Source organism: Pipra filicauda, unplaced genomic scaffold, assembly GCF_003945595.2.
Source record: "Pipra filicauda isolate LSUMZ 115617 unplaced genomic scaffold, ASM394559v2 scaffold327_size997775_pilon, whole genome shotgun sequence".
Classification (NCBI taxonomy): domain Eukaryota; kingdom Metazoa; phylum Chordata; class Aves; order Passeriformes; family Pipridae; genus Pipra; species Pipra filicauda.
Window position 1 is genome coordinate 120,683 of NW_024104451.1, and position 23,319 is coordinate 144,001.

General features: G+C 40.9%; 1 protein-coding gene across 8 annotated transcripts in view; it reads right to left on the bottom strand.

Moving 5' to 3' along the window:
- Positions 1-23,319, bottom strand: part of ETV6 (ETS variant transcription factor 6) — a 130,892-nt gene that overhangs the window by 102,419 nt on the left and 5,154 nt on the right. For 2 of the 8 annotated variants that reach the window (XM_039383837.1, XM_027722286.2), the window contains exons 2-3: positions 8,010-8,164; positions 7,431-7,526 (exon numbers count right to left, since the gene is read on the bottom strand). The exons of 3 other annotated variants lie outside the window; for them this stretch is intronic. The gene's annotated coding sequence lies outside the window, so the exon portion shown is untranslated. Of the gene's footprint in view, positions 1-7,430; positions 7,527-8,009; positions 8,165-12,756; positions 12,804-23,319 lie in introns of those variants that run through there. 3 more of the 8 variants (XM_039383838.1, XM_027722287.2, XM_039383836.1) reach the window with 2 other exon arrangements.

A 23,319-nucleotide genomic window follows, 5' to 3' on the forward strand; every position in this document is an offset into this window, starting at 1 on the left:
TTTAGGCTAAGACATATAAGACACTGATGGCAAGTGTGATTCTTCACACCAGGAAAATCCAGCCTGAATTAGACAGAACAATGTACACTCTGTGTGTGATAGGATGACATGCACGCAACAAACTGCATTCATTATGGAACTAGAGACCATTCTACTTGCCTCCTGTCTGACAATCCTGTGCTAAAATTACATAACTTTGTAAGCTGCCATAAAGAAAAAAAAAAGTATTTCTTTATTTATTTACACCAAAAGCTTCTCCTCTTCCTATCTCCATCCAGACTGGAATCCTAATAAATGATCCAAGGCCCCAGAGTGGAAATACTAAAGCTACTAATACATTTAAAAGCTGAGTAAGCCTGGTTTGGATGGAAATGTGAAACTTTTTATTGGCCTAGTTGATGTAGGTGAAAGAGTGGACAGGCTCTCAAACAAAGCTCTGCTATCTTTCAACATACACACTTATGCACATGCACATACACTTATGCTATATATGCATATTATTACATATCTCCATTGCAACTTCAATCTTAACATTAAGATTTATAGTATTAATCAGGAACTTGTGCTGGAACTCATCTCAATCTGCAAGTGTGCAAAAATAAATGCAAGATCTTAACACTTGATGTTGCATGAACTAATCTGAAACTGTGAGCAAGCATGTGCATTCCTAACTGACACAAGGAACTACAGGTTTTGCTGAACACTGAAAATTGCAAATATGGAAAACAGAAATACTGGTATCTTTAGTGAGCAGAACTACCTGCTCCTATTACTTGCAACAGGTAGCTGGTCACACAGTCAGTGATACCTTGCAGCATGATAATACCCCTTGCCATAGCTAAGCCTGTAATTACAGAACAGATAAAAAAAAAATGCATCAATCCTGTTGGGAGATGCATATACCATCCTTGGCACATCAGAATTTAGTATCACATGTACACAGAGTTCCTAGTTTGGAGAGAGAATGAGGAATCCTGTTACCAAGAGACAGGTGAGAATTCAGGGGCACAAATTCTCTAATGCAGGGAAGAAAAATGGGAAACAGAGAGAGTCACAAATACAGCAGAGAACATGAAAAAGGATCAGATCTCACTGATGAGAATGGAAAGGAAACACACGAGAGCAAGTGAGAGGAACCACCACAAGCCTCTGGTTTTTAGAAGCAGCACAAGCTCTTATCTTCAAGGTTTAACTATAAGAGCTGTGGAAGTCAGAAAAAAACCATAAAAATCTTCTTTTGTTAAAGGTCATGGGTTTCTTTCCCACCCTCTATGGAAACACAAATTCTAAGGGCACTAGATATGCAGATTTCAGACAAAACTGCAAATCCAAATACCTCAACAAGTCCTAGAGAACAGTCCTAGAGATCAGAGAGCTAGAGGGATTTTTTACTATTCAGAATACCTACAGGTGCCTATTAATACAACAAAGACGGTAGGGTTTTTTTCTAAAAGAAAACCATCTTATTCCACCCTCGCACCCTAGCAAAAGTAGTCCTTCTGATTAAATCAAAATTGGAAGATTTCTTTTGGTCAGCAACACCAGCTGCATCTGAAACATTACTTAGAAAAAGTCATCTCCATTCTTTACAGAGACACAACTCAACACTAATCTTGTAATACAACTCATTGCTATGCAATGGGTCATCTAGAAGTTTTTTTGCCCTGTATTAATTCAAACTAATTTATCTCAATATGTGTGAGAACAGACACTGCACCAAACATACAGCATGCCATTGGTCTCAAAAGTGGTGCATCAGCCCATAAAAATCACCCAAAGTGATCACCCTGAAGCCAATGTTGGCTAGTAAATTTTACACCTGTGTTAGTTAATGGGTGTCAGTTGTAATATCTTCCTTTCAATTTACACTGGACCATAAATTCCCATCTAGTCAAAGGTCAAGGTTTAATAAACAATTGCAGGGATTTAACTCCTGTTCCTTACCACCCTGTCATCAGGAGTTACAATCCCAAAGCAGACTAGGCAAAAGGGAATGCCTGAGTGATCTTTACCTGCTCCAGAGCAAAGTCCAGGAGCTTACTTGAAGCCACTGGGGGCTCAAACCCAAGAAAAATTGACCCTCAAGTTAAACAGAGGTATTTGATTAGCTACACACAGTGACCGCATCAGCAAGCGCAGATTTAATGTAACTAGGATGCCTTGCACTCTAACATTTTTGTAATAAGTAGTTTCAACCACTGAAACTCAAGAAGAAAGCAACACTCTAGTAGAGATAAGGATGTGCATACAAACAGAAAAGGGGGTAGTGGGGAAACTGGAATTATCAGGTATATATGTTCCCCATATGCACAAATTACTCACAAACTTCTACCAGTCAATTTGTACAGTGATGAGGGTAATCCCAGGCACAAGTGCTTTGTTCCCTGACAAAGACTTACAGAGTAATTTGTGTCATTAAAGAACATTATCATCCATATAAATATCTTTTTCTTTGTATCTTTTTCTACCTTTAAATTTCAGACACTTGTTTCAGAGAACAAGAGAAAAGAACAAACAAACAAACAGCTATGTTCACTTACACTGACAAGATACCAAATCTAGGCCAACAGTAATCCTCAGCACCCAGCAAGACAGGCTGCATTTCTAAACATATACATAAGGTAGTAGTTGCCCATGCTATCATTTAACCACACCAGTATAGGCAGCAAAAGCCTAAATGAGCTTTGATGGCTGAAGAGCAGGGCCTGACTGAGCCTTCAAAGCAGAAATGGTAAGGCCACAAGGATCCCCTCTGCTCTCGCACTGCACTTGAGGCTACGATTCCCTGATGCATCTATATAATTCCCTGATGCATCTATATAATCTTTGGCCAAAACACTAACCCAGTCTTTAGAAAACTTCAGGTCTATATAAAAAAAAAACACTCCATACCTGACTATTCCCTGTGATATAAGAGCCCACTAAGGATGATTGTACAAACTGTAGGTGTCACACACTGTTTCACTTGCTGTCATTCAGCTAGACTTCAGAAATATAACTCTTTATTCAAAGACCTTTGAAGCTGGGGGGAAGGGAGGAAATCTTCCAGGAAAAAATAAACAAACAAACCAGAAGTTATATCTTCAGTTAAATTTTACTTGCACTGACATAATACCTCCTTCACCATTGTAAACTCCTGAAGTCTACTTGAACCTTGACCTCATTTTCTTCAAGTTTCATGCAGAAAACAGGTTTTCAGAGAGCTTGGACTCTTCTTAATATCCTTACCATGGGGATGGCTGTTCACACTTCACAGTTTGCAGCTCCTGAAGCATGTGTCTACTGTCACCCACGGTAAGTTAAGATTTCAGGTGGGAAACTAGCAGCAAGGGCAGACATTCTCAGGAAGCAAAAGATGCTGTTCTCATGATGACATCATTTGTAATGAGAAGTCACAGGAGAAATTTCCTGCCTCTCTCAACTATGTCAAAGCAGAATTTTATCAAGGAAAAATCCTGACCAAAGTTTCTCCTCAGAGGTTCTATGAAGGAAATATTACAACATATTTCCTTTTAAACCAGTGTCAGCTGCTCCTGTCAAACCGCAAACATCTGATCATGGACTCCTTAATTAATCAGGCAATTTGGGATGCAACTAAACCATTGAACAAGAGAATGGCTTCAGCACTGAAGGAAAAGCCTGTTGTTACATGATAGATCACAGCTACTTCCTTTTAGACAGCGCTGAGAGAGCGAGCCAGCCTGTCTCTCACTACAGTCATTCCACTGACGCCTATATTGGTTGCTTAATCCTAGCTCATGTCCTGCACCATGTCCTTCCTAGCAAAACATAAAATCAGCAGGAAACAGAGACAGTTTAGGGACTACACGCTGCTGCTGAGTACAAGCCTGCTCATTCACCACAACAATTAAATTTAGTACAAAAGAGAGGGCGTGAAAGAAGGGATGCTTTGCACCACCAGGCTCACAAGCCCATTTGCTTTAGCTCTTTTTTGTTCTCCCTTCCCCTGCCCTTTTGGAAAGCACAGTCACTTCCTCGCTGGCTAGCAGGGGGACAAAAATTGAGCTAAGCAGATGTTGCAAGGCTCCTGATACAGGGTAATGAGCATTAACACACTGAGTACATGCATAATAGCTGGAGCAGCAGAGGAGCCATGGTTTGAAGGGAAGAACTCCCAACCTCTCACGGTAACTGTGCCAAATCAAGCCAAAAGATTGGTGACAGCAGGTCAGCCCAAGCAATGCTGGGATCCCAAAATACACCATGGCAATGAACTACCTGATGATTAAAGCTGCTAGGGGATAATTTCAATTACCTGAATCTGAAACCCAGTGTATAGGCAGATGGGAACAGCACCTCAGCCATTTAGCACTTAATCCATTCCGGTGGTACCTAAGTTTGTAGTACAGTTTAGGCTATGAGGGGAAGGAGTCTCTTTGTCCCCACTGACATACAGAACAAGAGGATTCTGTTGCAAGCCAAAGCCTGTACTAGAAACACTGAGAGACTGCACCAGCAAGGCCGGGGATGAGGCCAGGCACATGGAATTGCCTTGCACACTGGGCTGCTGGGCAGATTTCAGGTGCACATGTGCAACCAGTCACAACACATCACATCAGCAGCATTGCCACCTCCTCCATGCAGAACCTTTCAAAGGAGACCCACATCTTAACCCACCTTATTAGTGCACAAACAAGCAAAGCCTATTTCCAAGTTTGTCTCTCCAGTCAATGGCAGAGTCAGGGGAAGGGGCCAAGTTCTTTCTCACCATCATCCCTGCATGGCTGTGCCACATGTAAGGACAACAAAGCATGGCAGATACATTTGGGAAGAGGGGGTAAGGATAGTTGCTGCTCCAAGGAGCCCCACAGCAAATGGGCTGCTTTGAACTTTGGCCACAGAATGGGTCAAGATACATCTGGGATGGCTCTGCAGCACGAGAGCATGCAAATCAGGTCACACCCCACATGCCACTCTCCAGAACAAGCCCTTTTCTACCAGCAGATGAAGTCCCACTGTCAAAAATTCCTACCATCTGCTTTTTATTTCTCCCTATAATGGTAAAATAGATTCTCTGCTATTTGTAAAACAGAATTTGTCTGCAGTCTTAACTTCTTTGCTTTCTAATAAACATTTTTACCTCAAGACATAGATGTCACTCAGAAAACACGCTTTAGAAACAGGGAAAAGCTGGCTCAGGAGACCACAACCAAGACCACTGAGAGGTAAATCTCCCTGAGACCAGTACCTCAACTTCCCAATTTCATTATTCAAAAAAATGACACGTTTCTACTAAAAATAAATAAATCCAGAATACATTAAGGAAAAAAAAACCCAAACTGATAATTTTAATTGAACTGGATTAGGAAGCAACTACAGAGGCAAACCTGAGAAAATAAGAGCCTTTCATGAGCAGTGGAATGAAGGTGGAAGGGACAAATAATATCATGATAAATACCTTGAGGCAGCACCTCTTCAGTTTGGATTAATTGCTGGCAGAACATCATGTCTGACCAGGTTTTCAACCAGATTTCTCCAAGATCAGTCTAGTGGTATACTGGTAAGCTTCTACACCTACTTTAATTGATGAAAGTATTCACGACAGACATTAACAGCAGTCATCTTAAGATAGGAAGTAATACACAGAAGTGGCTGATTTTCTGTTTGTGGAAAAAAAGTATTTCTTCTGAAATTGGACATAAAAGAACTTTTTCCATTACAAAGGAAAAATCTATTAAAAAATCTTTTGAGATTTTTCATGGGAAATGACACTTGCAACCAGTTCTACTTCTATGTAACAAACACACTACAGAGATGTAACAGCACATGCAACGTACCTGGTTATTTAAAGCAAAAAAAGCAGGGAAACAAACTAACAACTCATCCTGCAAATTCTGTATTTGTACATGAATTTATGTATTTAAAAAAAAGGGACTGAATAAGTCTCACTTTAAGCAAGTTTAAGGAGTTTTTGTTAGTTGAACTTCTGCTTTATTTCTAAACTACATGCTTTAAAGTTAACACATCATCATGTGGGTGAAAGTCTAAAAACTGTCTTATGAAATGTCTGGAATTAATACTCTCTGTGTGTGTAGTGGATTAGCCAGTACTCAGGTTAATTGAAAAGTTAGGGTGTTAAAGGAATAGCTAGATAGACAAGAGTAATATAGTAGCTTCGAAATAAGCTTAAAATGCTTAAGCCTACAGGTCTTGTTAGATCCATGCTCAAAATAGAAACTGTAAAATCTCAGCCTTGAAGCCTGTTCCAAGTCCATTTATAGGATCTATACACATATTACAAAAAGAGTTAATTTACTGAGTGTTTTGATTCATCTGTAGTAGTGCAAAAAGGCAATGACACATATAGCTTTTCCTCCCAATGACTTATTAACATCTCCATATAATATAGGGCTCCCATTAAACTGTGAGAGTGGGTAGGTTTGCTCAGGGATCTCAAAGATAGCACACTTCCCGGGCTTTGAACTACCTGGGTCCTATTCCACATTTCCCATGCACTCATTGCTAAACAAAGAGCAACACTTGTGCTCTCTCACTTGCGTGGGATCACCATCCTGTCATCAGATCTGCACAGTGGGTATCTGCACATACACAGTGTCCCACCAAAGTCACAGGCACAGAGGTGCATCTACACAGATCCAAATTTACGCTCAGGAGTTTAGCTGGAGCCTACAGTAAGGGCTTGTGCAAACTTGGGTTTGGGGGGTTGGATATTTTAGTTTCATTTTATAAACTAGGATAACAATAATTCAGGACAAATTTGCAGAAGATAGGCTGTGCTGATTTAAAAAGGGATTCACATTACTGCCTTTCACCTCAAGCATCAGTTTAAAAACACCTTGCCTACAGAAAGCAACCAAGTAGCAGAGCTATTGCACATGAAGCCATTGCCCAATTTTTATTTTGGAGTAGCTCTCTATACAGAGACAATTCTGGAATCACAGTATTTTTGTTCCAGAATAATTAAGTTGCTAGTAATGTGGGCAATTTATTCCGTGATAATAAATGTACAGCAGGACAGTCATTCTAGAAGACTTAAGATGGTTATGCATTCCCATACACACACCCAATAGATTAGGCCGTAAGGAATATGGGATAGATGCAAATGCCAGCTAAAAACAGTAGGAGTCTTCCCAGTGAGTTCAGTGGGCTTTGGCTGAGGTACTCTGTAAAGGAAATTGCTTAATTCCTGTGTATTTTTAAAAAGGATTCTTAAAAAAAAAAATAAAATAAAATAAAACTGAGCTGCAAGCCTGCAGGCATTCAGACACACGAGTAATCCCGCCAAACCCAGCGGGACCCATGTGCATTTGTAGAACTGCGTTCTTCACGGTGTGTGAAGACTACATTTATACATCAAGAGGAGACAGAAAAAATAATTAACTCTTAGCCTTCTCACTGAGAGACGGTCCAAGAAAAAGCCTCAAACCGTGTTTAACCACGATACACACCTTGCTTTAAACTACCGTCCTCTTTTTTAGCTTTAGCAGTATGAAATTAGTAGTGTGAATTGAAAACATCGAGGTGAGAAGCGCTGCAATCAACCCCTGCCAAAAAAAAAAACAAAAACACTCCATATGATGTTTTGTATTTCCTGAGGGATTTATTTTGTGACTGCTAAGTATAAGCATCAGTGATTTAGTACTTTTTGTAAGGATAAAAATCTTTCCATCTAGAAATTCTAAGCAGATGTGAACTTCAGACTTCCAAATTTGGGAATGTTCAGATCAAGAGCTGTTGTTCTAGTCTTTTAGCCATAATCATCAGTGTAAATATAAAAGTTTTCAATTATTTCACCCTCAAACCATCAAGATGTTCAACCTTTATTTGGCCAAAACTAAGTCCAGGCCTGGAAAATCCCAGTAGACATTTACAGGACCCAGGTTTAAACCACAGAACCTTAGATCACACAAGTTCTGCACAATTCTGGTAATTTAGTTATTGAAGTTCAGTAAAATTTTTGATGTAAATCTCATGTATGGCAATTACCTGGGTGAGCTAAGGCTAAGTTTCAAAATTAGTACACGTACCTGCCATTGATTTGCATCACAAATTGCAGGTTTCTAAGGAGGAAAGACTATGTTCCTTTCTCTTTCTTTAGCTGGGCTCTGTTAGTCTAATCTTGACCTTCTGAGGTGTTGCAGAAGACGAGCAAACCCTTTCTGAACCATCAGTTCTGTCTGCCCTGTGCATCTCGCAAAACAAAAGAGAAAAATGAGAAAATATTCCTTGTATTGCAGCTCTAGCTTTCTACTAGTTAATAAATTTAATTCAACCTTTTATTAAATCATTTAACCATTTAATAAATCATTATGTAGACATTATTTAAATAAATCTTAACCCTTCTGGCTATGGAATTAAGATGTTAACCCAATGCTTACCAATTTAGTAGTACCTTTATGGCAGTGACCAATTTCTGTTCTTCCATGTACAATCTTTAGACACCAATTCACCCCCTTCAATCCTTTACAGAATTTGCTTCTCTGTGGAAACGAAGTTGTCTACGTGTTTCAAACATCACTGACAACATCAGTCCACTGTTGCTACTAGCTTGTGCTTATGATCTGTGGAGCAAAATGTCTGAGGGTTGCTGCATGCTGCACAGTTCAAGTCTCCCAGTACTACAACAGAACTGCATTTTTAAAACTTTACATTTGTTTTCTTTTTTTTAAATGCAGCGTATACTGAGGCACAGACAAGGAGCATGCAGGGAGCTCAAGGAGTCACCCATAAGAAAATCCAGCTGTCTGCAGAATTGGACAAAAAAAAAAAAAATCTACTTCGCACTAACTCTTTAGACAGCCTACAATAATCTCTTTTTAGAAAGTAACATTACTTAAAAGTAAATGTAACAGGCAACAGCATGTATTGCACATAACATTATGATATATATAATCTATATTGCACTTAGTGTAGCATATTGTATGTATGGCCAGTCTTCGCGACCGAAGGTTTGGGAAAGGTCATTACCCTTCAAGCCTGCGCAGTGGATTTTTTAGGTGAGACCCAGTGTGCGCTGAACCGAGCCCACCCTTTAATCCTGAGGTTCATCTGCCGGGGCCGAGCAAGCTTGGACAGTGGCAGTGAGGTCCTCAGGACATAGGTTTGTTTAGAGTGACCTTCTCTTAGATGGATGGCCTTACAGGGCTGACGAGCTCCATCTGCCCGGGGGAGTTTTTCCCTGGCCTGGAATTGAACCCGGGTCGCAGTGGTGAGAGTGCTGCAACCTAACCACTAGACCACCAGGGGCCCCCTTAGTGTAGCATATAACAATAACATAATACATTTTGACTAAAATTTATGAGCTGGAATTTATGTCAGACACAATTAGTAATGGAAACTCCCACTAGTTCTAATCAGAGTGGATTAAGTCCTGATACTAAGATTGAAACACTCACAAAAATCCTGGATCTACAGACGGAAAGAAACAAAAGTATATAAAATCCTGAGATATTATCCTGAAATTTGTTCTCTCATAAACAACCTCACTGAGAAAATCCAACCCAGGTAAAAGTTCTGAATCATATCCTTCCAAAATCAGTGGCCAAGACCACAAGATGATCAACGTGCCCAGAGGGATATAGTGAACTGAGGTCTTCAGAGGAAAAAAAAAAAAATGGTGTCTCATACGACGCACGAAAAGAACACAAGCAGCAAATGCAGTTGTAAGACTCTTTCTAGGCACTGGGATCCCACAACCCTGCGAACAGTTCCTGAGTTTAGATCCTGATCTTGCCATCGACAAATTGCTGCTCTAAAAAAAGTCAGGTTGACAGTCAAACCTTGGGGTTCACTAAAGCAGCTTCCACTGCTGACACAAGTCTGCCTCTCAGCATAACCACACGACATTTTATGCCAGGGCAACTGCGAAGACTGAAACTCTCTTTGAAGACAGGCAAGCAGATGTATTGGAACAGGTATTGCTCATTTTGTTTGGAGTTTGTTGTTCTTTTAGGTTGTTACTTGTTTTTAACCAGAGGTACTACACCGCTTAAATGCTCAATGACTAACGATCATTACAGCACTGTATGAAAGTGTTTGCTTGGTGACCCTGTGCTGTCTCTTTGTGACTGTTCTGAGCTCACCTGGAGGTTCAGGAGTCTCTTCTCAAGGCAACTGCATCCAAGAGGCACCTGTCAAGACAAGTTTGTTTCCATCTCCTGCAACCCAACTACTAGCACTTCCTCACTGTTAAGATGTCTCTTTCCTCCACCTTCTGTATCCCTAATGATAAGACAGGTTCTACAGGCCAGATGTTGACATCCTTTACACCAGCTGTGTCCTGACTGACAGCTTGGGTGATTCCAACAGGTTGGCACGAGTGGGAACAGCCCTGCAGTTTGTGTTCAGTAAAAAGTACTGTTTATGATGCTCTGAAAGGAGGAAATGGTAAGTAAGCCATTGCCATGCTTATCATTAAGCATATGCTTAAATGTCTTATTGAACAAGTGTCCAAAGCACCAGGCTAAAAGCAAAACAGGTTGCTATTCTCATTTTAGGATTGTAGGTGCTAAATAAGCTGTTCCCTTTTCACCCCTGCTCCTCCCCTCTGTCTCAGTTTTCCCATTAGAAAAACAAAGGAAATTACACTGATTTGCTTTGTAAGGCCTTTGGAAACAGCAGCTGAAAGGTGAACCAAAATGCTTCCTCACTCCACTGAGGACCTAAGGATGTGTCTTTCAAGTAAGGAGTTTAATCATCCTCAGGAAGGACCTTCTACAAGCTGGAGGGAGGACCCAAGAACCACTGGACCAGTAATAACCATTCACATTACAGATCTGCAACAGGAGAATACACAGCTATCTTGTCCCTCCTCCCAGGGGCAGAGCATGTCCCAAGACATGATCTGAGTTGTTCCTCACATCTCCTCCATAATTTTTATAAGGGCTGCACATACACTACAGACATGTGCAGACTTACCAGCGTTCATCAGGTCTGACTAACGTAGCTATGTGAGCAGGAAGTGTGTACTGTGGACCCCAGCATACCAATAAAACTGCACTCATGATGAAAGAATTTGTTTAGCTAGTGGACAGCAGCGATTTTTACAACAGTAACACTTTGCTACACAGCAGCACTTACCCTCAGACTGCATTGTCAATACACTGCTATTCTCGTCCATGTAAAGCACTGATACAGCTTCAAAAAGATTTCTTTTCCTTTCTCTGGCCTGTACTCCCACACTTTCAGGAAGCTGTTTGAGCCTCCCAACCTCTCATTTTCTAATCGGCTATTCCCACACACACACACACACAGACCTCAGCAACTCTGCTTCAAGCCACAGAAGGCAAAAAATCCACAACCACCGCAGGACCATGGGAGTCAGCAGGTGTACATAAAAACACGCAGCAGCACTACTAGAGATGTAAGTGGTGAGTGAGACTCAGTTCCAAGAAATGCAGAGCAAGGGGCATTTTTTTTCCTCATTGCAAAGTGACTACAAGTGCAAGCAAAATTCGTCAGGGGTCCCCGAGGGAAAGAAAACTCTTCCAGGAACCTATTCCCTTGCCCTTTCTCAACCCATTTAAGAACCCACAGTTTTTCATAGGGATACCTCACAGGCAGGCAAGATGCTTAAAGAAAGCTTTCTCTCCCTCAGCACTTCCAACCACCTTTCCGAAAAGCTGTTAAGTGAAGCTCAAATTGGCACCTAACTTCCAAAGGAAACCTTATCTCAGGAGTAAAACATGCAGGAACAGTCTTTGGCAGTAATGGAAGAAGAAAGAGGTGACCAGTGAAGAGCTGGAGATAATGATGATTATTATTATTTATAGGGCTGAAAACATCCTCCCACACACATACACACACCTTTCTTTGTCTGTTGTATTGATCGAGCTGATCTAATTCAAGAATGGAGCTAACAAAAACAACTCTCAGAAACTAAAGTAAGCCCAGCAGGGGCAGCTCCAAAATCCTCTGTGCATCTGCTCAAATAATCTAAGAGGGATATACAAACAGCTGCTGCAGCTTGGAAAGTGCCTGTTCTCAAACAAGGTAGCAAACATAGACTGTTTCAGCCTACAAAAGGAAAATGAAGGGAGTAATGCCTGGGAGCTGACTGTCAGGTCAGAGCTGCTGTCCCTTAACAGAGCTGAGTCCACACCACCAGTGACACAGGAGCACTGGCAGGAGAAGCAGGAAGGGCAATGCACAGACATGCAGCAGGGCTAGTGTAGAAGCTACATTTCTAAACCAAGGATTTCTATTCTTACCTAATTTGTTGCCATCCCCCCCAAAAATTTAAAATTTAAAAATTAATATCGCACTTTCATATCTGATAATTACAATGTCCCAAGAACTAATGGCTGTCTATTCACTGAGAACTGAATAGAAGTTCTCTCCTTTTTTAAATTAAACTCAACAAAACCATTCAGCATCAAACCTCTTCAATGTCTGATATCCATTCAGTCCATGCTGAACAGGTCTACAATACTATTTTCTGTACTACAGTACTACTAACTTGGCACCTAGGTACCTCTTTATACCGTGTGAAGTTTTCAGCAAGGAATAGTAGAAGAAAGGACATCACATTTCTGACATAGGACAAGACACAAAACCAAGAAAGACAACCACTTTAAACAAATCTAAAAGGGATTTAACAACTGGAGATTTCTTCCAGTCACACAAGGAGATGATAATAAAATAATAGCCAGATGAACAGAAGACAGAGGGATAGAAGTAAGTTGAACTAATGAGGTAGTTCCTGCACCAATTTCATATTTGTTAGAGACATTCTGAACGGTTTACATTTTGCAGGGAGTGGGGGGGAATACAAACCTTTCCTCAGTATGTGAAACTAGTTAGTTTTCCAACTTTGCAGGCAATGCAGAGACTCAGGAGTAAAAGATGCCTCCATCTGATGCACTAAGAGCAGTAGAAAGCAGTCTTGTATCAAGTTGCAAAGTCTTGAGTTGGTGCAAGGGAGGAGACAGGTAATCAGTCACCTCTTGAAGCTGCAGAGAAGCAACAGCATCAGTGGTACCCACTGTTTGGGAGCAAGAATGGTTAGTGAGTTGTGTCTGCACTCCCCATGCTGCCTGTCAGAGACATGAAGCAGACTGGTATATTTTTTATAACCACATTGCAAGGTCAGCATAGAAGATATAAGAATCATAAAACAAGACCAGTGAGCTGGCCTCACTTTCCATAGAAAGGATGTCACAAATACTTTTCACATCAAATAGCATATACACCCAGGAAAGCTATGGTGAGCATGGTTTAAAGAGTCAAAGAGTCATTTATGGACTGAACATAACACTTCCATGTTTGCATCCTTTGAGACACAATTTTAATAGAAACGCTAAAATGACCTCTAGGTTAGGCACGTGGGACAGACTTCCTCCCCTGACCCAGGGAGGGTTCCTGCTTTGCTGCATGGTTAAACAGGTCCAGACTGTCAGCATCAGTGGTACAGAACAGCACAGATTTGCAATCAAAGTAGGGAGGTTTGGCTTTCAGTGTTTTCAGTTTATTTCAGAAAACTCAATACATGCGAGTGCCTCTTTCTATTAAAGCAGCGTTCTCTTACAATTAAACCTAAACAGCTCAGCCAAGGTGTGTTCAGAAACACAAAGCATGCCACAGCACCGTTGGAAGTCTGCAGATGACAGCAGCAAGGCCTCACACTGATATAAGAAGGCTCATTCATACCTCAGGCAACAGCTCTACCCTTCACACTAGAAGACCAAACCATGGCTGCTTCAGACCCTTGGTGTCTGCTGGTATTAAAAACAAGGCAGAGACAGCTTCTCTGCAAAAGAACCATCATGTTTTCCGCAACCAGTGACCATTTTTACTATAGTTAATCTATCTAGCCTAAAGGGACAAAAATAGGCATGAATACTTAAAAACTTTGGTTCTGATGTCAGGTAACACAGACCTGGCCAATGCCCAAAGCCTGAGTAGGAAATTCAGGAGCTAAGTAGTTGAGTGCAAACATCAGTGAGTAAGAAATTAAAGATTACCTACAAAACCTGAGCAAATAATACAGCCTTTGGTCACAGGATCATGTAGCTGCTGTGCTTGTGCACTGAGTTATGAAAGTGCAGGTCCAGACTCCACATGTGGTACATAGACATACTTTCCTTCACTTTTGTATGGAATGATAAAATTAACTTCCTTGTGTTTAACACTGGGAAAACAGAATTCCTTCAGCTATCAGCATCTTTTGGGAAACTCTGCTCCTGTTTTAATGTGGTGGTAAGCAGGTACAATGTCTTTAGATATTGAGGCTCTACAGACAACACCTGGAAACAGCAAAGGAAGAGCCTGTCCCCAGAGGGACCATCCAGGCTGGTGCACTGGGACAGGACCTCAGGAGAGTTAGAAGTGAGCAAGTAATGCTTCACAGGCATCACAACTAAGTTCTACCTAAAGCCAGGCAACTATGTATACTACATGAGAGCAAGCTGTTATGGTATCTGCCCGCTGCAGGACACCATTCCAGATATGGCTCTTGGTAAAGGACACATGAGCATTTGCAGGTTGAGTTTTTTGGTTTTTAGCCAGCTCACTTTTCTAGTTCTAATTGCTCATTAACTGCAGTATCACAAGATATTTGAGAAACAGCTCAACTTGCACTGAAGGTAAACATTTAGTGTACAGACTGTCCCACAACAAGGTCCTCTCTGCTGGCTTACTCATTTCTTAATGGCTATGTGTAGAAAACCGAAGTCCAGGCACTCCATAAACAACACTTTCTCATCAATTTTCTCAGCTATTAGGAACTTGAAACGAGGAGTCAGGGACTAAAAGGCAAAGAGGTTGAACTATCAAATCAAAATAGTCACTCCAACCCAGGTTTCAGGCATGTCGATGGAATAAATTAATAGAATTGCTGAATTGCCCCTGTATTGTATAACACCTGTTCATCAGCCACCCAGTGGCTCATGTGGGTACATATTTGTTCCATCTAAAGAAACGCATCCTTGTCTTGCAAGGAACTGTGTTCACTTGTCTCTTACCAGACATCAGAAGATGTGTGGCTGACACAGCACGCAGCATTTGAATTATCTAAAAATCTCACTGTTTTTCCCACCCTCCATCAGCCAAATCTTGGGAGAGAACCTCGAGAAATAAAACAGGTCAGGGAACTTTATGCCAATAAGTAGTATCACAGCCCAAAAGAAGAGTCAAGGATTTTCCCAAACAAAATTAACTGAGAAGTCCTTCATAACCTGAAGAACATTCTTCTTATGAATTTCAGATGGTCAGGTTACCTTTGCTGAGGAAACATCACAACAAGACCAAGAAACAGAGCAAAAGGTCTGATTCACATGAGAGGTTTTCTCAACTGTTATTTTTCCACTCGTCAGAGGCATCTGTACGGAGTCAAGCACCAAAGTATTTAAGTCCTAAATGGAAGTGGAAAAGCACAGTAGTTCTGGTCAGCTCAAAGGTCTGTCTAGGGTAGTACCACATTTCCAGCAACATCCAACAGGAAATGCTCAAGGTCAGAGGAATAAACTCTCCCTTGCCCACAACCCCAGAAATCTACAGGTTAGGGGCTTTCTGAGCTTTTTTTGACCACAGCTGTTATCTTTGCAATTCATGGTCCCAAACAGACTCATCTAGTGTGAACTGTCTTCCGAAACCAATTGCCTGTTTGTCCCTACATTACAACTCCCAGCAGCAGTTTTGTTAACCTCACTGTATGTTGTATGAAAACATACTTCCCTGTTTAAAACTGCTGGACGCTTCTATCTAATCCTCCCTGTTCCCATACAATGAGAAATAACCCTTCCCAATTTAGCTTCTCCCTGCTTCTGCCTCTCTAAAAGCAAATTTTTAGACCTTCTAAAGCAAATTTTTATGATTTTCACAGGAGTCTGCAATGGATCCAGCTGCTTGCCGTTGCTGCCACAGCAAACTCCTTGCCATCACTTCCTAATTCCTTCACTTTCAATCCCATCCTATTTTTCTGGCTCCTATTTTCCTTCTTACAATAACCTCCAGTCTCATAGCTTAGAGTAGATATATAGCAAGATAGATACCAGATCTCTGTTTGGTTCAACCCCCTCCCTGCCTATATATGTGTGGAGAGTCTCCCCATGTCAAAGCTTGCATCTTGCAGCAGTGCTGAATATCTTTAAATTTCTGAGTGTCTGCTGTGAGCACAGATAGGCTGAGAGCAGCACACCCTAGGAACCTTGGAGGAAGTCAAGACAGAAGCTTCAACCCTGAAGTGCAGGACTGCTCACCTGGTATCATCACCAGCGGCATGTGTCTACAAAAACCTGTAGGTGACCAGTGTGTTGGAACTTTCAAGACTATGATAAGTTTCCTCAGAAAATCCACAAGGACAAATTCTGAATAAAAAAAATGTGTATTTTTCAAGTATGTGTAGTAATTTTATTTCCGTAAGTATAGATATCAACCGAGTCATTCATTTTTGTGAGCAAGTAATTTGAACAAAAATATTCTGTGGACTAGTCAGAAGTGGCTCTTTTTCTCAGGTGTTATATAGAAAGCAACTTCCGCCATCCCCAAAAGCTATCATTCTAACCAATTCTACTAATTAATTCCCTTAATTTTTGGGGGGTTTGCTGCTTTTTCTCTTTAGAAGATGAAAATTTAAATATGCATATAGTCACTATAAGGCTTAAGTTTAAATATGCTCTAAAACCAAGTCTTGCTCCAGGCCAGCCATTCAGTGTCCTTTGTAAGAAAATCATCAACGGGGCTATATATCGATGCCTTCAATCCACGGCTTTCACACTTTCTTCATTGCTTTGCCAACCACCTGCTGACAGCTTGGGTTTACAGAACTTCAGTTATTGTTTTGGGACAGACTTTTTCCTCTTTTTCAGCAAAATGGAGGCCAAGGCCCATACAAGTGAATGAGTATTTTTCAGACGACAGAGCGCTCTGTGGACCAATGAAAAACAGACAGAGAATTATGAAACCCCAGTCTAGACTGAAGGAAAACAGACCTCTCTTTCACCAGTATTTGAAGTTCACCTTGTAACTGAACTTGCTGAAGTGATGTCTTCAAGTCTTCACCCCCTATGGACACGCACTAGGACCGTGAGGCTCTCAACTCAAGCAAGAAGAACAAGCATGTCTGATGGGATAGGCTAGTCTAAGCACAGTATCATCTGCCAAGCAAACAGTGAGGAGGAGACCCAGGCAGGCACAGGCAAAGGGCCCAAGGAGACCACAGTGGTAAAGCATAGCATTATTTTGTTGCAGCTGTAGGCACCAAAAAACTACATGACGCCACTTCATTTCCCATCTGTGAAGCAGGGCAACCCTACCTCTCTACCTCACAGGGAACTGGTTGTGACAACAAACATACTAAAACATTGAACTAATGGAGACTTTTGAGTATCTTAAAAAGCATACAGACATCTCTACTATAGGACATGAGTTAAAACCTGTTTTTTCTTTTAAAGAACACTACTATTATAAAGGGAACCAGGAGGCTTGTTCTGCATCTACGACAGCTTCCCTTCTTGTTTGCAAAGCAAAACCTTCAGGCTAAACTGGAGGAATATCCCTCATGTCAGCTGCTTTTCCATTGCTTCAGCCCCCCGTGGCTAAAGAAGATGGGTCTCACCGCTAAAGCATTAAAACACAGTATAGAGGGTAATATGAAGAAGAGAGGAAGAGGTTCTGACAAGCACTGTATTCAAGATCTGTCAAGGCATTATGTCTAAACATTTACAATTTTTCTAAGCCTCTTCTTTTAAAAACTGAAATTTTAAAGGTTTTTTTTTCTCATTTAAAACAAACTAAGAAACGTGAAACTATAGTGTATTGAGATCCAGTTAAAACTACAACAGAAAAAAAGTAATTTTGAAGATAAATCCCAAGCATAATACTTAGTGCCAAAGTATTAAAGAAAGTTCTACCATTCAAACAAGTGAGGCTCACTCTTGTACACCTAGACTCCAAGCCTGCCAAAGAGCCAAGCCAGCTTTAACAGATAAAGAGAGAATATTTTCTTTTTTCAGCTTCATCAATTAGTTCATTACAATGACTAGTTTACCCAAAGTTGGAAAATGCTTTGGAGTCACAAAAACAGGAAGCTTGTTTTCTTCCTCCAGTCAACCAAAATGAGGGGTGAGGGAGCAAATAATAGTAGATGAACATGACAGAAAACAATCAGTGTGATAAAAAAACAGTATTTCATGTGCTTAATAAAAAAGCTTGTTATTTATTATGTAATATTACTTCAAAATGTATCAGATACTTCCATTTCATGTACAAAAATAAAACTTTTTTTTTTCTTTTTTTTTCTTTTTTTTTTACAACTACTTCTAATGCTCAGGTTTTTGATGTAGGAGACTGCACTTGTAATTACATTTCACTGCAAAGCCAAGTGTAGTCGATCATAACCAGCATGTAAAAGTAAAAAAAAAAAAAAACAACAAAAAACAATAATACAGCAAAAAAAGTAATTCATTATTTTCCAAAATAAAAACCTAACTAAATCTGTATGAGGCTATGCAGTTACTTAAATAGATATCTGTGGACATTGTACATATTAGCAGAAAGGAAAACTAAATTTAGATTAAAGGCCATATTTAGCTGCATATTAATACATTTTAATGGCTATCTAACACCGCGAATCACTCCCTCTTTAGGAAAAATAACTAAAAAGTACACATACAAAACAATATCAGAATTTATTTTGTATAGTCATTAATGTTTGCCATTAAAAAAAATAAACTTCAGTGTCAAAGCGTGATGCAAGGTCTGTACAAATGACAGTATTTCTTAGCAAGTGAGACACTTCAGTGTCTCAACACTTGGTCAGGCAGTGAAAGCAGCAACTCTTATGTCCACTGCTACAAGCTCCAGTTAGGACATCATTTGTCACATATGTGAAAAGGAGTTAATGCTTTTTATACATTTCATGTGAGTGACAATGGGAACTGGGAGACCTTTGGAAAAGCACGGGTAACCCACACTTGGCTCCCAGAAGCAAACAACGTCTTTTCCCCATAACCCAAAAACTTCTCTTTTTCAAATGCTGATCTGTAATTCCCATTCCACGTATTCCCTGAAGGGGTTTCCCTTTTTCATTTCAATCTGGGTAAATAAAGCAGCAAAGCCAATCTCTTGCTAGTAATCTCTAGTCCTAGCAGTCCTGACTTCACAAGTCTCTGAGTCACAGACAAATTCTTCCTCTGGTCTCTTCCCATTAACAATTAACTAGTCCTTCTTGAAATCAAGACTGCTGGCACTGAGACTTAGGAAATAATTCAGAAGAGATGAGCGCTTAAGACCATCCTTCCAGGGTGCAAAATTTTACATCGGAGCATCTGAATGCCTATACATCATCAGAGCAAGGCTATCTTGCCTGCAATCTGATTCCCAAAAGAAAAGAAGTCTCTGTTTCAGGAATGGCTTACCAAACAGAAAAAACAATCTTTCCCCTGAGAAAGGCTTTCCCCCCATACAGGCTGTTAATCTTAATATCATCCTCATATTCCTCTACCTTCTTTTTCAAATCCATTTGTACTTTTAGCCTTCATACCATCCTGCAGCACTGAGTTCCTGAACTTAACACAGATGGAATAAGTACTTGTTTTAATCTTCCTGGCTAGTAATTTCATTGCCTCCTCTAGTTTTGTACTATCAGAAATTGCTCTCTGTACTACACTGTTGTGCAATTTCAGAGATTTCTATTATACCTCCCTCAGCAGTCTCCAACCCAAAAAGTACTTGGCAATATAGCTTCTCTTCCTGTGGAAGTTTCCCCAGGTAACTTCACTACTCACTTCTGTGTCTTTTTCAGTGCCACTGCAAACCTGCCTAGTTGTCAGAAGAGCATGACGTCATCGGAACTGATACACAGCACAGATTCAAACTTCAATATACAGATATTTTATATTTTACTGCCTGCTGCTTTCCCACTATGGTTTTATTTGCCCATTTCACCCCAGACTGAAAACTGAATTCAGTAGTCTCTTGTATTCACTAACCAAACCATTTCCAAAAATATGAACCCAGATGCCAGAACAGTTCTGCGAGGTCTATCAGCAAACAGTACTGAACAGCTCAAAGAGACCTCACTGTATTTGTTAAGTAGAAAAGCCTTAAAGAGTACCTCACTCAAAACTACCAAGAAAAAAAAAAAACTCGAACCCTGTAATTTCTACCTACTTCTCCAAGCCTGCAGCCACTGCCTGTCAACATGGTTCAGCTGGCTGTACTAATTGGCACTGCATACACCATCAATTCACTCTTCTTACTTTGAGGTTGTAATTTGTCCCTGTTGGGAGGTAATAAAAGCCAGCACATGGTCAGTCATGGATGGCTCTGGTGACTCAGCTGGTGTGAGGCAGTTTGTTAGGACAGTGTATTTGAGCTCAGTGTTTACTGTGCAATGTGTGATACATATCCCAAGCCACATGCCATGAAATATTTTACAGGCCATAGCCTTCTCCTGGAAGCTGCTCCCACAGTCTCCCCATTTGCTCAGTGACACAACCACTCAATCTGCCAACTGAGAAGTATCTTTTATACCTATCAGCACTCCTGTTTCTGCAACTTGGTACGCTTCCTGGCACCCTTAGCAGCATCCTCATCCCTCTGTAAAAACAGCTCAGCCCTTCATTTCCTCATCCCCAAGGAGATGGCAGGTCTGTCACTGAGTTGGGCATCCATGGGCATGGCATGGGTATCCATGCCAGGTGGGCATCCGGTACCTACATGTGCCTACACCAGGCTGCCCAACCCAGCACAGTGGTGCTCTAAACTGGAGGGAGCTGTTCCTCTGGAGCTGGAATGATGCTGCTGGGACCACAGCCACCACAGTAGAAAGGCAGTGACACAGCTAACAGCTGCCCATCAGCACTACCTCGATTGTTCTGCAGGCTTCAAGTTGCAACCAGCCTTGCAGTGGTGCCCACTGGAAATCTCCAAACAGCTTCTCACAGATGTGGCAAGGGAGGACCCATCTACCGAGGAATATTTTTTCTGATAGCCTCCAGTGAGACTCATCCCAGAATCTGAAGTTCCTCACACCGTACTACCTCAAAACTGGGCAGGTCTGACAATGCTTGACTTTGCTCGTGTTTTAAAGCACATCACAGGTAGGAAGATGAGAACTAGCCATTTAAGTGGGAATATGGTGAAACAACAATCTCGAGTCCTAACCCACCAGAACTAAAAAGGATTGGTTGTCATGGTGTGAATCACAACAGAGACCTCAAAGGAGTTCCCAGAAAGTGGGAAGGAGCTCCCCAGCATCGCTGTAATGCTGGGTTCACTTCATTTCACCTCCAAGAACATCAGCAGAGCTTTACAGTGCTCCATCAATGATGGAAAGTACTTTTATGTGAAATCCTTTATAAGAAAAAAAGGAGAAAGATGAAAGGAAAATGCAGTTCACAGATACAGAATGCCTTGTTGTAGCCCTACTAATTGGATAAATCTGTCCCTGAATTCTATCTATAGTACTACTATCTCTGGCAGTTTTATTAGACATTTCATTTACCTGGTAGAACTCCAAGCTCCTAGATTTTCACAGAATCTTATACCAATGTAAAAAAACATTCCTAATTTCTGTTAATAGATGTTTTGGAGGTTCCCACTGAAGACATAATGAAAAAATCACTTCACCCCTATTCAGCTGAAATTCAAACCATACAAAGAATTGCAACTTCTCCTGCATTTCATCAGTTTTAAGGATAATCCTGACTGGATGCCAGTTGGTTTTCTCCAGATTAAACTCTCAAAACAAATAATTTACAATTTCTTGATCAGACTCTACTTGAGCTAGCTAGAAAAAGCCCAAAACAAAACCTACAAAAAAACCCAAGCAAAAACCCCCAAGAAATCACTCGTTCCTACTTACAATCACATTTAATGTTATTTTAAAATTAAACATCCAAACTTGGGATTTCATATTAGCCAATTGTTAATAGTTTAACATGTGAGGTCCAGCTGTCATATTCAAATTTTTTTTTGTGGAGTTGTACTAACATTTGGTTCTTGCAGTTACACCCATGTGCAAACATTCCATAGAACACCAACACACACACTGCAGTGAAAATCTCTTTCATACCAATTTTCTCTCCAGTCTTAACTAGGAAAGTATTTGCAAACTATAGAAGAACAACTTAGAAGTAAAGACATTGCATGTGGTTTAACGAGGAATAACCTTTGGAAAATCATTTAGATGAAGAATCATTTATAGTTTTCCTTAATTGCTATACCCTGTTCACTTTGGAGCTCAGTAGCATTACAGAAGATGAGCAATACCATTATCAGTAAAAAGCTTAACTCTTTTCAAACTCCTTTATTTTGGCTGGAGTTTTCTGCATTTATTTTCCTTTCAGCAGTGCCACTTTTGTAAAAAAAAAGGTCTCTAATCTTGAGACCTATATGCTACTAAAGAAGTAGATGAAGAGAGTAGCTCTCTTCTGTGCTTTAACAAAACACTGCCTGAAGACAACTCTGCAACATTAGAACCAATATGGTCTAAATTTGGCTTGGGTTGTAAACCTGAAAAATAACCCACACTTGCAGGAATCAATTGCCACAACTCCACTGGTAAAAGGCACAGAAGTTTTGGTGGCCTGTCTGCTCTCTTTGCTCAGGTTGAACCCGAGCATAAACCTGGAACTTGGTTTGGCTTTTTCATTAATGCCTAGAGGAACATCCCACCCATGGGCTGTTCTAGGTGGCCTCCTTCCTTCAGGAGGCATGGGGACACCTTACATCCTAAAAATAGTGTTCTTGTGACAATGCTAGCAGTTGATCATTATCCACTGTCTTTACCAGGGGGTCCTCCCTTGTCAGATGCTGAAGCTGTATTTGATCTAATAGAAAGTGATGCCCTCCTACCACCAGGAAAGAATAACACCTGGGACAACTGAGTATGCAGCCTCCTCTGCATTCAGCTTCGGGGAGCCCTGGGAAGGGCTGTGGTCAGGGTAAGGTGGTAGGGATAGCTCTAGCAGCCACATCTGGCTACCATCCCTTCCAGGTGCTCCTGCCCTGGACCAGGAACAGGATTGTGGCAGAACAGCTATGCCTGCAACATGTGCCAGCCTCTCTGAAAGCCACCTTCAATGCAGGCTGCAGGCACAGAAATGCCAGCTTACCCACGTGGGGCTGATACAAACAGGAGGACACAGTGAAGCCATAAGATCTTGCTCTCTCTGACTGCTCAGCAGAGGTAGGTGGTCCACACCAAAAAAGCCAACAGACAACCAACCACCACCACTCCCCTGCTCCCAAATGCTGTGTGAACTAAAAAGCCAGGAACAAATCAGATCACTCTATCATTGATTTCTCTAATAAACACAATTTCCATGCTGCATTACAAGTGCTAAGTCTTGCCACTGCCCTGCATAGGTAAGTTCATTATTATTTTGTTTCACA